The sequence below is a fragment of the Peromyscus maniculatus genome, chromosome 16 (assembly GCF_049852395.1).
Source record: "Peromyscus maniculatus bairdii isolate BWxNUB_F1_BW_parent chromosome 16, HU_Pman_BW_mat_3.1, whole genome shotgun sequence".
Taxonomy (NCBI): Eukaryota; Metazoa; Chordata; class Mammalia; order Rodentia; family Cricetidae; genus Peromyscus; species Peromyscus maniculatus.
In genome coordinates this window covers 3,509,918-3,522,560 of record NC_134867.1, presented here as the reverse complement: position 1 = coordinate 3,522,560, position 12,643 = coordinate 3,509,918, and positions in this window count along the sequence as shown.

Genomic DNA, 12,643 nt, shown 5'->3' with positions numbered 1-12,643 from the left:
AGAAGGTGGGGCTTTGGCTCTGGTGGAGGGCTGAAGAGGAGGCCTTTTGGAACACTCATATTGGCTGCAAGGGCTCCTGGAGCTATAAGATCATGGCTTACCTGTGGGGGGAACGTCAGAGGAGGTTGTGGACATCAGAGGGGCAGCATGACTGGCTGAGGGAGCGGGCTCAGAGCCTTGGGCTGTCTGTTAGTCACAGTGGTTCTTTGGAGCTGTGACAGGTTTGGATGGCCAACAGGAAAACAGAAAGCTCACGAGAAAAGTTTGGAGTGGCAATTAGAAGCAAGTAGGACAGATGGAGCTCAGAAGTAGGTGGGCAGAGTCACAGGAAGTCAGGAAGATGGGAGGTGGGGCATACATGAGGTTATATGTTATATGTCCTTCCTTCTGTCCATGCCTACAAAATTGTAAAGGCTCTCATTTTCTTTCTTTCTTTCTTTTTTTGGTTTTTTGTTTTTGTTTTAGGGAGGGCTAATTTTGAGTGTTAGTAGTTTTAGGTGTGTGTTGGAGTTTTCAGTTGGAATGGAGAGAGCAGATTCCCTTTGCTTGTGGTGGTCTTGAGCCAGAGTGGAGAACTGAGGACAATCCTCTGACTTCAAATGGCTTATAAGGGCCTCTGTGAGGGAGAAATCATCACCCAAGCTCCGTCACCACGAGAAGGACACAATGGGTCTGAGGAGAATTCTGGGACCCGTCAACAGGAGTTTTGAATGGCTAGGAATGGACACTGGATTCCAGTGGAGTGGCCACCAAAAGTGAAAGGAAAACACGCAGCCAACCTGACTGGAATGTGCCAGTCAGATGTCCAAGGGAGTCCACCTTGGCCACCGAAGGCCACGGTGGCATAGCAGAGTGCGTTCTCCCGGCCCCACAAGACAGAGCATGGATACCAGACATTCAACAGTCATCACTTGTTGTTTTGGGGAGTGTTTAGGATGGGTAGTAAGGGCAAACTCACCAATTAGCCACTGCTGGATGAAGTGAATAGCTATCAGTTCTCCAGGAAGTTCAAGAATTGGGTTGGAGGTTGTGAAGACCCATCCGAGTCATCATGAGTCATGAAGCCACTGAACGGGAGGTCAGAACAAGACACTCCAAGACCAAGTTCTCAGCACAAAAGATTTGGGGGACAATGGAGGGGCTACAAAGGTAACAGCAGTAGCAGCAGCAAGGAAGCAAAAAAAAAAAAAACAAAACAAAACGAACAAGAAAAAGAAAGATAATAAGAGCAAGAAAAGATGTTTCTATGTTAGTGGGCTTTTAAGGGGAAAGTGGGAGAGTCTGTACTAGGGTGAGTTAGTAAGTCCTGACCGGACATATTGGCCAAATAACAAATTTTGATTGTTGGATCTTGGTGTTTTCTCTCAGGCCAAATAAGGAAACAGACCTTTAGGAATGTAACAGTTTTTAGCAAGGGGAGAGAAAAATGGGTAAAAGCACAAAACTTGTCTGTAATATTTTCCATACTCAGGACTGTTAGAGCCCCTTCTGTATGTTGTTTACCATACCTTATTAAGCTATTTTAGTATGAAATATGTCAAAAAATTCCTTGTCTTTTATGGATTTGAGGTAGAGCCAACTGATATGATTATACCCTTATTCATATAGATTTGATATAGATTTTGAGTTAATTGAGGATGACAACTAAAATTGAGATTTATTGATACATGTTGTAAAATGTATAATGAAATCTCCACATTGTATAATTAATATATGCTGATACAAAAGATTTTAAGGGGCTAGAGAGATATCTCAGTGGTTAAGAGAACTTGTTGGTCTTATACAGGACCTGGGTTCCGTTTCCAGCACCCACATGGTGGCTCACAAACATCCATAACTCCATTTGTAGGGGATTCAAAATCCTCTTCTGATCTCCTGAGCACTAAGCATACACGTGGTTCATACAGATGTGTGTGTGTGTGTGTGTGTGTGTGTATGTGTGTGTATGTGTGTGTGTGTGTATATGTGTGTGTGTGTATGTGTGTGTGCAGGGATGATGAGACTTTTGAATGGACAACATGAGTAAATCCCATTCATTGTTACAACTTACATAACTCAGGAGTTCTAGTAAAAATACTCTGTACTCACCAATATTTGGTTATATTTTCTTGGATACACTGGGAGATTATATTTCAACATCATTTTACAGCCATCTGGGACTATGTCATTTTGGTCAGAATGAAATGAATTTCAGTAAACACAGTTATTCCGGAGATTTTTCCCAAATAGACAACTTTACATAACAAATTTTATATAAGACTTTAGATAATCAAATAAACATTACTTCTGTTAAACTAATGATTAGTAGAATCTGGGCATGAGATCAAGTCAGGCTCAGGTCAGATCTGGGAATCATCAAATATAAGTGATATCAAAGCCAGATTCTTCTATCTCATGAGTTACAGATGTACATAATTTATTCATAGGGATTATAGATTGATGATAGCCCAACCCAACAACATTGCAGAGATAACCAGCCAATAACAAAATGCAACTAAACTCAGGCACTCAATGCCTTTTGCAGGATTTTTCAAGCTAAGACTAAAGGAGACCACCTCTGTTGGAGCTAGACTGACCTAACATTCTCAGAGACCCTGGCGAAAGGACATCAGTTCTGTGTCCTTTTCAAGGAACAGACTGCAACATCTAGTCTGGGGCTGGAACCTGGATCTGGAAGGAGTTAAAGTTCCTGTTCCTGGAAACCTGGCTTTTTCCCCACAAGAGCTGTGGGTTATCAGTCCTAAGGCTACTGTATTTGAAGTATCCTGTGCTCTGTGGGAGGCCTGCTCCCACTTTTTCCTGGGTACTCTTAAGGAGAGAGGGATAAGAAATTATCAGGTAGAAAGACGGACCTAGTTGATGAGAAGAAAGAAACACAAGATAGCTTTGGCAGGACTTGGGTCAATACCCACTGGCCCAGAACTTTATTCAAAAGGGCTTTTTATAACAATGCCGGGGGGGGGGGGGGGTGAGGCAAAAGACCTCCCCCTTGCTAGATACAGCCATGTGCATACCCTTCCAAATACCTGATAACCATGCCCGTGGTCAAATCATCCCCTTATGCAGCCCTGCTGGATAAAAGCAAGCTCAGATTCTCTGACTCTGAGTAAGGTGGGCCTCCACAGTACCCTTTTGCCAACATTGCCTAATTTAACTTTCCAGTGGCCTTGCCATTTCCCCCTGCAGATAGTATATAGGATCACATACTTATTTTTTCTTTTGTTCTTGTTTTTTTTTCTTTTCTTTTTGAGACAGGGTTTCTCTGTGTAGTCCAGGCTGTCCTGGAACTCGGTAGACCAGGCTTACTATGAGCTCAGAGACTCACCTGCCTCTGTCTCCTGAATCCTGGGATTAAAGCTATGCACCACCACCACCCTACATGATCCTGTGCTTCCTACTAAGCTTTTTTGGTAAAAGACATAGCTTGTGCAAGACCTCCCAATCCCAAATTTTCTATTTTTCTTTATCTTCTCCTCTCCTGGCCTTCTGCTTAGGACCCTATCACTGAAGAACAGCTTACTGTTTAAAGAATATGGAGTACCTGCAGGAGTACTACATACTAGTTATTAAATTTCAACATGAGGCCCTGAAGGACAGATTCAAACCAAATCCAAACTATAGCAGATACTTAAACTTTATGGGTGTGAGGCCACTTCTTCACGAAAACTTCATAACCTTCACATGACTACCCCTTTTGAAATTGAACTTGCTTTTGCAGACTGAGAGAAGAAACAATAAATCTATTCTCAATATGGACTAAGTATAAAAGAAGAGGGTGTTTTGGAAGTTGTTACTGCTTTTCAGTTTTTATTGCATTTATTTATTCATGGGAGAGGGGAAGGGAGGGAAGGATGGATGGATGGATGGAGGGAGGCAGACATACATAAATACATATGGGGAGCTCAGAGGATAATTTTCAGGAGTCAGTTCTTTCCTTCTACCATGTCAGTCTCAGGGATTTGAACACACACTGTCAGGCATGGTGGCAGGTCATCTCATCAGCCCCCTTGTTACATTTTTATTACATGATTAAATGGCTAACACAGCCTGGCACATGGAAGGTATTATCATAATGTCATAAGCTGTTCTGGACATTCAAAACCCATATTCATATTAGGGGAAAAGCAGTCTCAACCCACAGTTAATATGCTGGATTATAGTTATCTATTTTCATAGCTGCACATTATACATGAATATTATACTACTTATGCTTTCTTAAAAGGAAACACTATAATTAGTACTAGACATATAATAAAAATGTTGCTTACTCTTATTTATATAAGTATTTTTAATTCTATGTTGTGTTGTTGTGAAAGCTTAAGGAGAAAGAGCATATGTCAGAAATTATTTGTAATTGCTGATTAATATTACCAGGTCTGTTCAAAGTTTGCAAATCAGAGTTTATGTTCAGGCATGGACAATTTTTCTTTCTTCATTAATTGCCCTAGTGAAATCATCATACTTAAGGAGAAAATACTTTAATGTGACCTTGAGTATATATGTTAAGTACCAATGTCATAACATTAAGTATCCCCAGTTTTCCTTTATGAATAAAAACAAAATAAGCAAATGATAAAGTTCTAACCATGCTAAGCTCCTTCTCTTGAGATTAAAAAATCCTAGAAGCAGAGATACACCAAATTCTTGGCAAAAAAAATTGATTCCCCTCTCCACCCAGAATCCATCAATTATGAATAGTTCTTCAGCTAAGGGTGGGGACTCATGACTACCTCTGCCCAACCATGCTAGGATTTTCACTGGCTTAATCTTATGAGGGTCTTATGCTACAGTAATAGCCTCTATGAGTTCATGTGTGAAAGTACAATGCCATATCCACACACTTTCACTAGATAGGTCCAGTACCTCTGATTCTTACAGTGTTTCCACCTCCTTTTCTGGGATGATCCCTGAGCCTGAGGGCAGGGGTATGATACAGATGTTCCATTTAGGACTGATCAATCCACAGTCTCTGATTTGTGTTTAATCACCACCAACTGCAAAAAGCAGTTTCTCTGATGAGGAGTTGAGAGATTTACTCATCTATGGGTATAACAGTAAGAGCTTAGGGATAGTTTATTACTTTGTCCATTTAACATTAGGTTCTCATCTAGGGTCTATAACATAGCCAGCCACAGATTCTTGGCCTGTTAATGGCACTAGGTGTGAGTTCTGTGTTATTAAGTAGGCTTCAAATCCAATCAGAAAGTGGTCAGTTACACTCCTGCTACTCACCAGTGGACATATCTTTCCAGGCTGGTTTTTAAAATTTTTCTTTATTAAGAAATTTTCTGCTCACTCTACATACCATTATGTCTTTATTTGTGTGTGTGGTTAGTGTGTGTGTAAGAAGAATGTTGGAACTGTTTTCTTTTTTTCTTTATTTATAAGAAATTTTCTACTCATCTACATATCACCCACAGATTTCCACTCCTCCTGCCTCCCACGTCCAGCCCTCCATCCCAAGCCACCCCACATTCCCACATTCCCCAAATCAAGGTCTCCCATGGGGAGTCAGCAGAGCCCAGCACACTGAGCCTAGGCAGGTCCAAGTCCCTCCCAACTGCACCAAGGCTGTGCAAGATGTCACACCACAGGCACCCGGCTTCCAAAAGCCTGCCCATGCACCAGGGATGGATCCTGATCCCCCTGCCTGGGTGCCCCCCTAAGAGTTCGAGCCAAACAACTGTCTTCCATATTCAGAGGGCCTAGTCCAGTCCCATGGGGGCTCCATGGCCACTAATCTGCAGTTCATGGGCTACCACTAGTGTGGCTGGTCATCTCTACATGTCTTCTCATCATGATCTCCACATCCCTGCCTGCAGAATCCTTCCTCTCTCTCATCGATTAGATTCCCAGAGCTCAGCCTGGCACCTGGCCATGGATCTTTACATCTGCCTCCAATCAGTTACTGGACAAAGGCTCTGTGATGACGGTTAAGGTATTCACTAGACTGGTCACCAGAGTAGACCAGTCCAGGCACCCTCTAGACCATTGTCCAGGCTGTTTGTTATGGTAGCTTGCACGGTTCACAGCTGGGTAGGACTATTGATTATTTTCTCCTTCAGTAGTATGCATAGTACCTTTAGTACTATGAAAACTAGTCAGTAGGGATGAAGTGTCCAGGTCTATACCAGCCTAATTTCTCAATATCCTACAACTCAAATACGTGCTATCATTAGCAATAGGTTCTTGTTACCAAGTGCTAGAGGATAACACAGAGAAATGGCAATGGGCTTTAGTGTTTAGAGTGTCTGTAGGATTATACTGACTAAAGGTTTCTATTGCTGTGACAAAACACCATGACCATAACGCAAGATGGGGAGGAAAGGGTTTATTCAGCTTACACTTCCACATTGCTAGTCAACACTGAAGGAAGTCAGGACAGGAACTCAAACAAGACAGAAACCTGAAAGCAGGAGTTGATGCAGAGGCCATGAAGGAATGCTGCTTGCTGGCTTGCTTCACATGGCATGCTCAGCCTGCTTTTTTTTATGGAACCCAGGACCACCAAAACAGGGATGGCACCACCCACAATGAGCTGGGCCATCCCCCATTGATCACTAATTGAGAAAATGCCTTACAACTGGATCTCATGGAGGCATTTTCTCAACTGGGCCTCCTTCCTCTCTGATGACTCTAGCATGTGTCAAGCTGACACACAAAACCAGTCAGGACACTGACCAACAACAAACCCATACCTGGCTTTTTTTTTTTTTTTAATTTAAAGTTCTTATAGCCCATGGTGTCTGGGGTAGGCATTACTCTCCCATTATAGGGTGGCTCTCTTTCTCTCTCTATGTGAATATATTTTAGGAAGCTTCTACAGTATTAGGTTTCTATGGGACATTTTCAAATGTCTTTAATGTTCTCTCTCCCCATACTCACTCCTCTGCCCTGTTCCTTCCATTCCCCACTCCGTTTAACCCTTTCTATTTCATTATTCCCCATTCTCCCTTCATATCATTTGTGTTCTATCACTCTTCCCTTCAAATCCCACCTCAATGACTCATGACTAGTTTCCTGACGTCTAAGGTACTCCACATCTCTAAGGATTCATAGGTAGTATCAACATATGAGAGACAATACTCAGCATTTGTGTTCCTGGGTGCAGGTTACCTCATTCAGAATGATTAGTTCCAGCTCCATCCACTTACCTGCAAATTTCATTTTTCTTTAAAAATGAATATTGTTCTATTGTGTGTATGTTCCACATCTTCAATTTCCTTTAATCAGATGATAGACATCTAGGCTTTTTCTAATTCCTTTTGTGAATAGAGCAGTTAGATAGCAATGGATGTACTCTCATAGTTTGTCAGGAAATAGTACTCAGAACAGGGTCTGACAAGCAGCAGATATGTGTACTTAAGTTGATTAACATCTGCAAAAGTCCAAAGAATGTGCTGTCTGAAACTTTTCTGACTTATAATATCTACTCAACATAGTTTAATCTTCAAATTAACCAGCAGTGCTAAAGACAGAGTGCTAAGTGTAGCTTAGGTTAAGTCTCTTGGGCCATAAACCTTACGCCTGATGTCAATCTTGCCCTTTGTGACCCATTACTCTCTGACAGCTGCCTGTCTGACTCATGCTGTAACCGTCATGCACTGCCACGGTCCTGCTTGAGTTTCTGAAGTGTCATTTCAGTCTCCAGTCTATTTCTATATCCCTGCTGTATTTTAAGAACAACAAAAGAACTGCCACTCACTTATCAGTTTGAAGCAACACTAAACCTACTGAAAATGATATTGAAAATTATTTTAACAGAAACATGGCATGAATAATAATAGTTTCACAATAACCTTTACATGTTTCTGTTTTGAGACAGTCTTCTTACTATGTTGCCCAAGGTGGTCTTGAACTTCTCTAGCCTTAAGCATTCTTTCTGTCTTAATCCTGTTGCTGGATTATCAGGTTAGTGACACTGTGCCTAGTTAGTCAGTCATTAAATCTTTCAGATTTATTTATTTATTTACTTATTTTTATTTATTTATTTATTATGTATACAGAGTTATTTATTTATTTATTTATTTATTTATTTATTTATTTATTTATTTATTTATTATGTACAGAGTTCTGCCTACATGCATGCTTGCAGGTCAGAAGAGGGCACCAGATCTCATTATGGATGGTTGTGAGCCACCACATGGTTGCTGGGAATTGAACTCAGGACCTCTGGAAGAACAGCCAGTGCTCTTAACCGCTGAGCCATCTCTCCAGCCCCCAGTCTTTCAGATTTTTATTTACTCTAAAGATGATAGTACTATAAGGAAGTCTTTTCAACATGCTTATATAAACAAAGAAATTTCAAATTTACTGACAACCTTTGAGAAATTCACTATTTTAGAACTCCTAGAGAGCTTCACTATTTCCAGGGGAATTTGGTACATGTTTAGCCTAACACACAAAACCACTGAATTGTCATTATTTACCTTGACATATTTTCATTCATTTTCAGTTGTGGCTTTAGAGTCTCCTGTGGAAACTCCCTCCATTGTTGTTGTTTTGAGACAAGGTGTTTCTATTTAGTCTAACTTTGCCTTGAAACTCTAAACTTTATTTTCTAACTATTATAACTATATTTTCTGCAGTACTAGAGATTGAACAAATGCTGTCACACATGCTGGGGAAGTATTCTACCACTGAGTTACTTTCCCACTCCTTGGGTTTAAGATAGGGTCTTTCTTGTTACAAAGCTTAGTCTGCCTTTGGATATTTTGTGGCTCCAGGGTGTCCTAGAATTCATAATCTTCCTGCTTCTGCCTCCTGATTACAAACAGCTATAACTATTTGTTTGAAAAATGCTATAAGTAGTAACCTTAGTAGACTTCTCATATTTATATATGTTAGCAAATTAAGAGTGTTGTGTTTTGGAAATAGAATTATCCCTGAAGACTCCTATCTTGATCCTCAATACAACAGTGCTCAGATTGCATAGCTTCTAAAGGTGATCAAACTTCTGATTATAAAGGTGCTAATTTTTACTGAATTGTACATTAATGAATTCAAAGCTGCACGGACCATTAGGAGGTGGATTCTAGGTAGAAGAATTAGGTCACTGGGTATATTTTCTTGAAGGGCATATTTTGTCTTGGTTCCTTTACTCCCTCTGTCTCTTTTGATTTTTATGGTGGCCATGAGGTGAGCAGCTGTCTTCATCACACACCATGGTATTCTTGCTACCATGGTATTCTGCCTTGGCTCAGGCTCAAACTAAGAGAGGCAGCTGAACTTTAAATCATCTGAATCTGTGAACCAAAACAATCATTTCTTCCTTTTAAATTATTTTTCTCAGGCATTTTTCACAGTGATGAAAAACTGACTAACACAAGGGATCATCAAAACTCCTTTACAATCTCAATCTCATTAAATAAACCAACTTCTTTATAACCATTCAGAATTTTCTTTTTTCTTTTTTTTTTTGTTTTTTTTTTTGTTTTTTTTTTTGTTTTTTCAAGACAGGGTTTCTCTGTGTAGCTTTGCGCCTTTTCCTGGAACTCACTTGGTAGCCCAGGCTGGCCTCAAACTCATAGAGATCCGCCTGGCTCTGCCTCCCGAGTGCTGGGATTGAAGGCGTGCGCCACCACCGCCCTGCCCCTTCAGAATTTTTTAACAGTACAAACTCTTGAACGTAATAATTCAGAAAATAACTTTTGGTGAAACTAATTGCAGTTTGGAAGGGACTTCTTTTCTAGAAGCAGGAGATTTGGGATTTGGAGGATATGCAATAAAGGATTGGGTCCTGCCCAAAGATAAGGCCTTTTCCCCCCTCAACCTTACAGGTCTGTATGTTTGCTTAGGGAGCTCAGGTCAAAGGGGGATGGTCTGATGTGACCTGGATTTAGTTCTACCCATTGCTATGTGACCTTAGGTTAGAGGCTCAGATCCCCCCACGCCCCCAAAAAATCGAGGTTAAGGAGCTTCAGATTTGTGGTCCTGGAATCTGAGATTAATCACTCAATAAATCATGTATGTATGCTGAAGTCCCTCCAGAAAGTCCCCCTGGGCACCTAGTTGTAGCAGGAATCTTAAAAGTTCTTATTAATAAAATCAAACCCGAGGCCAGTTATTGGGGTCCACGCTGGTAGATCAGAGAGACAGAACAAGCCACAGCCATCTCACCTTGCCAGTTCCTCAGCTGGTCCTGTTTCCTCAGACTGGAAGCTTCTGTGTCCTCATCCCAATGGCTCTCAGCTGAACTGCTGCTCCAAAGCCTGAAGCTTAACCAGCCACATGCTCCTAGTTTCTGGTCCTCACGCCTTATATATCTTTTTGCTTTCTACCACCACTCCCTGGGATTAAAGGCTGGCTTTCTGGGATTAAAGGCGTGTCATCATGCTTGGCTATTTCCAATGTGGCCTTGAACTCACAGAGATCCAGAGGGATTTCTATTTCTGGAATGCTAGGATTAAAGGTGTGAGTGCCACCGTTTTCTAGCCTTTGTATCTAGTGGCTGTCTGTTCTCTGACCCCAGATAAATTTATTAGGGTACACAATATTTTGAGAAACACAATACCACCACATCTCCTCTCTTTTTGTCTAAAATTAAAGAAAGCTTATAACTAATACAAGAAAAACTATCCAATAAGCATATATAATATATACAGCCAAAAATTACATTAATGATGTCTAGTCCATTAACATTTGACAGATTCAGATAAAAAACTCCATTATATATATATTAACAATGTCCAGTCCAGTAACATCTGATAAACTCAGACCAAAAAATTTTCATTACTTATCTTATTTAAAACAAGTAGTTCCTTTTTAAAAGTAGATTCCATAATCTCCCTTTTTATCTTATCATATCCGTATTTTCTCTTTTTTCTTTTCATAATAGATTCAGTAGTCTACCTTTTGTCATTTTTATATCTTCCCCTTTTCCTTCAGTGTAGATTCAATGATCCACCTATTTATCCTATTATTTCTTTATCCTTTTTCTCAGAGTAGATTCGATGATCTATCTCATATCTATATTTTCTTTTTCTTTTTGCTTTCTAGGGATGAAGATATCTTTAGGGAATCTTGAAAAGAAAATTTTTGGGTTAATCATCAAGTCCTGTATCATTTGTCCATTTTCTGCATAAAAGGAAAGTTCAGGGCTTGTTTCAAGTCCTTGTTCGAGTAGTCTGTCAGGCTGTATCATCTCAGCTAGCCATCTCAAAATTGTCCTAAACAGTTTGTAGTCCAAAGCAGATCTTTCCGTGGTGTTAATCAGCTTAATGGTTTTACCATAGTCCTTTTGAAGATTTCAAAGTTGCTGTTAGGTGTGGTCATGGTTCCATGCAGACTTTTTTTTTTTTTTTTTTTTTTTTTTTTTTGCCTCCTCTGTGGTTTGGAGCAATCATATTCTGATAAATGTCTGTCTCTCGGAACCATGAACATTCTTCCCTAGAACAGAAAATCTTCACAGCAATTTCTCCCCACCATTTTTCTTGCCAAACTTTTCCAAACTGACCTTTGCTGATGCTTTCTTGTAACACGATGGTCCTGGCAATTCTTCTCTGAACCAGCAGCAGTAAACCCTTCGTCCCAGGTAGCAGCATCACCGCAGTCACCAACACGATGAGAAGGAGCTGGCAACGTGGAGCAGTAGCCACTGCTTCCATGGTCCCACCACTGTTTGTGGTTCAGTCCGGGCCAAAGCTTCTCCCAAACCTCCTAGGCTGGCCTCAAACTCGGGATCCTCCTGCCTCTGCCTCCTTCAGCAAATCCAACCGGCGTGCACCACCACAACCGGCTAAGTGTAGCTTGGGCCTGAGCTGGAGCTCACAAGGCCACAGGCAAACAGCTTTTTCATGAATTCGTAACACGAACGTTGGGCGCCAGATGTAGCAGGAATCTTAAAAGTTCTTATTAATAAAATCAAACCCGAGGCCAGTTATTGGGGTCCACGCTGGTAGATCAGAGAGACAGAACAAGCCACAGCCATCTCACCTTGCCAGTTCCTCAGCTGGTCCTGTTTCCTCAGACTGGAAGCTTCTGTGTCCTCATCCCAATGGCTCTCAGCTGAACTGCTGCTCCAAAGCCTGAAGCTTAACCAGCCACATGCTCCTAGTTTCTGGTCCTCACGCCTTATATATCTTTTTGCTTTCTACCACCACTCCCTGGGATTAAAGGCTGGCTTTCTGGGATTAAAGGCGTGTCATCATGCTTGGCTATTTCCAATGTGGCCTTGAACTCACAGAGATCCAGAGGGATTTCTATTTCTGGAATGCTAGGATTAAAGGTGTGAGTGCCACCGTTTTCTAGCCTTTGTATCTAGTGGCTGTCTGTTCTCTGACCCCAGATAAATTTATTAGGGTACACAATATTTTGAGAAACACAATACCACCACACCTAGTTCTGGTAAATTTCTCTGACAGACAGTGTGCTGTGCATATTTATCCACATAGGTGTCGGAATAGTACTATCCTGACTTCACAACTTGAAGACAACTAAAACTCCACATTTGAAATGCTCTGCTCACTTGTACTTTCCTTTGAGCCTGAGTTTTCAAGTTTTCCCTTTAGTAATTCAGAGCCACTTTGAAGAGTTTTGAGTCTTCCTGGCAAATTTTTACTCTAGAGATTTTATTCCCTTCTCAAACTTGTAATTGGTCTTAAAAATGAGGGTGGAGACTGTGCTTCCAACTTTGTAGTTGGCC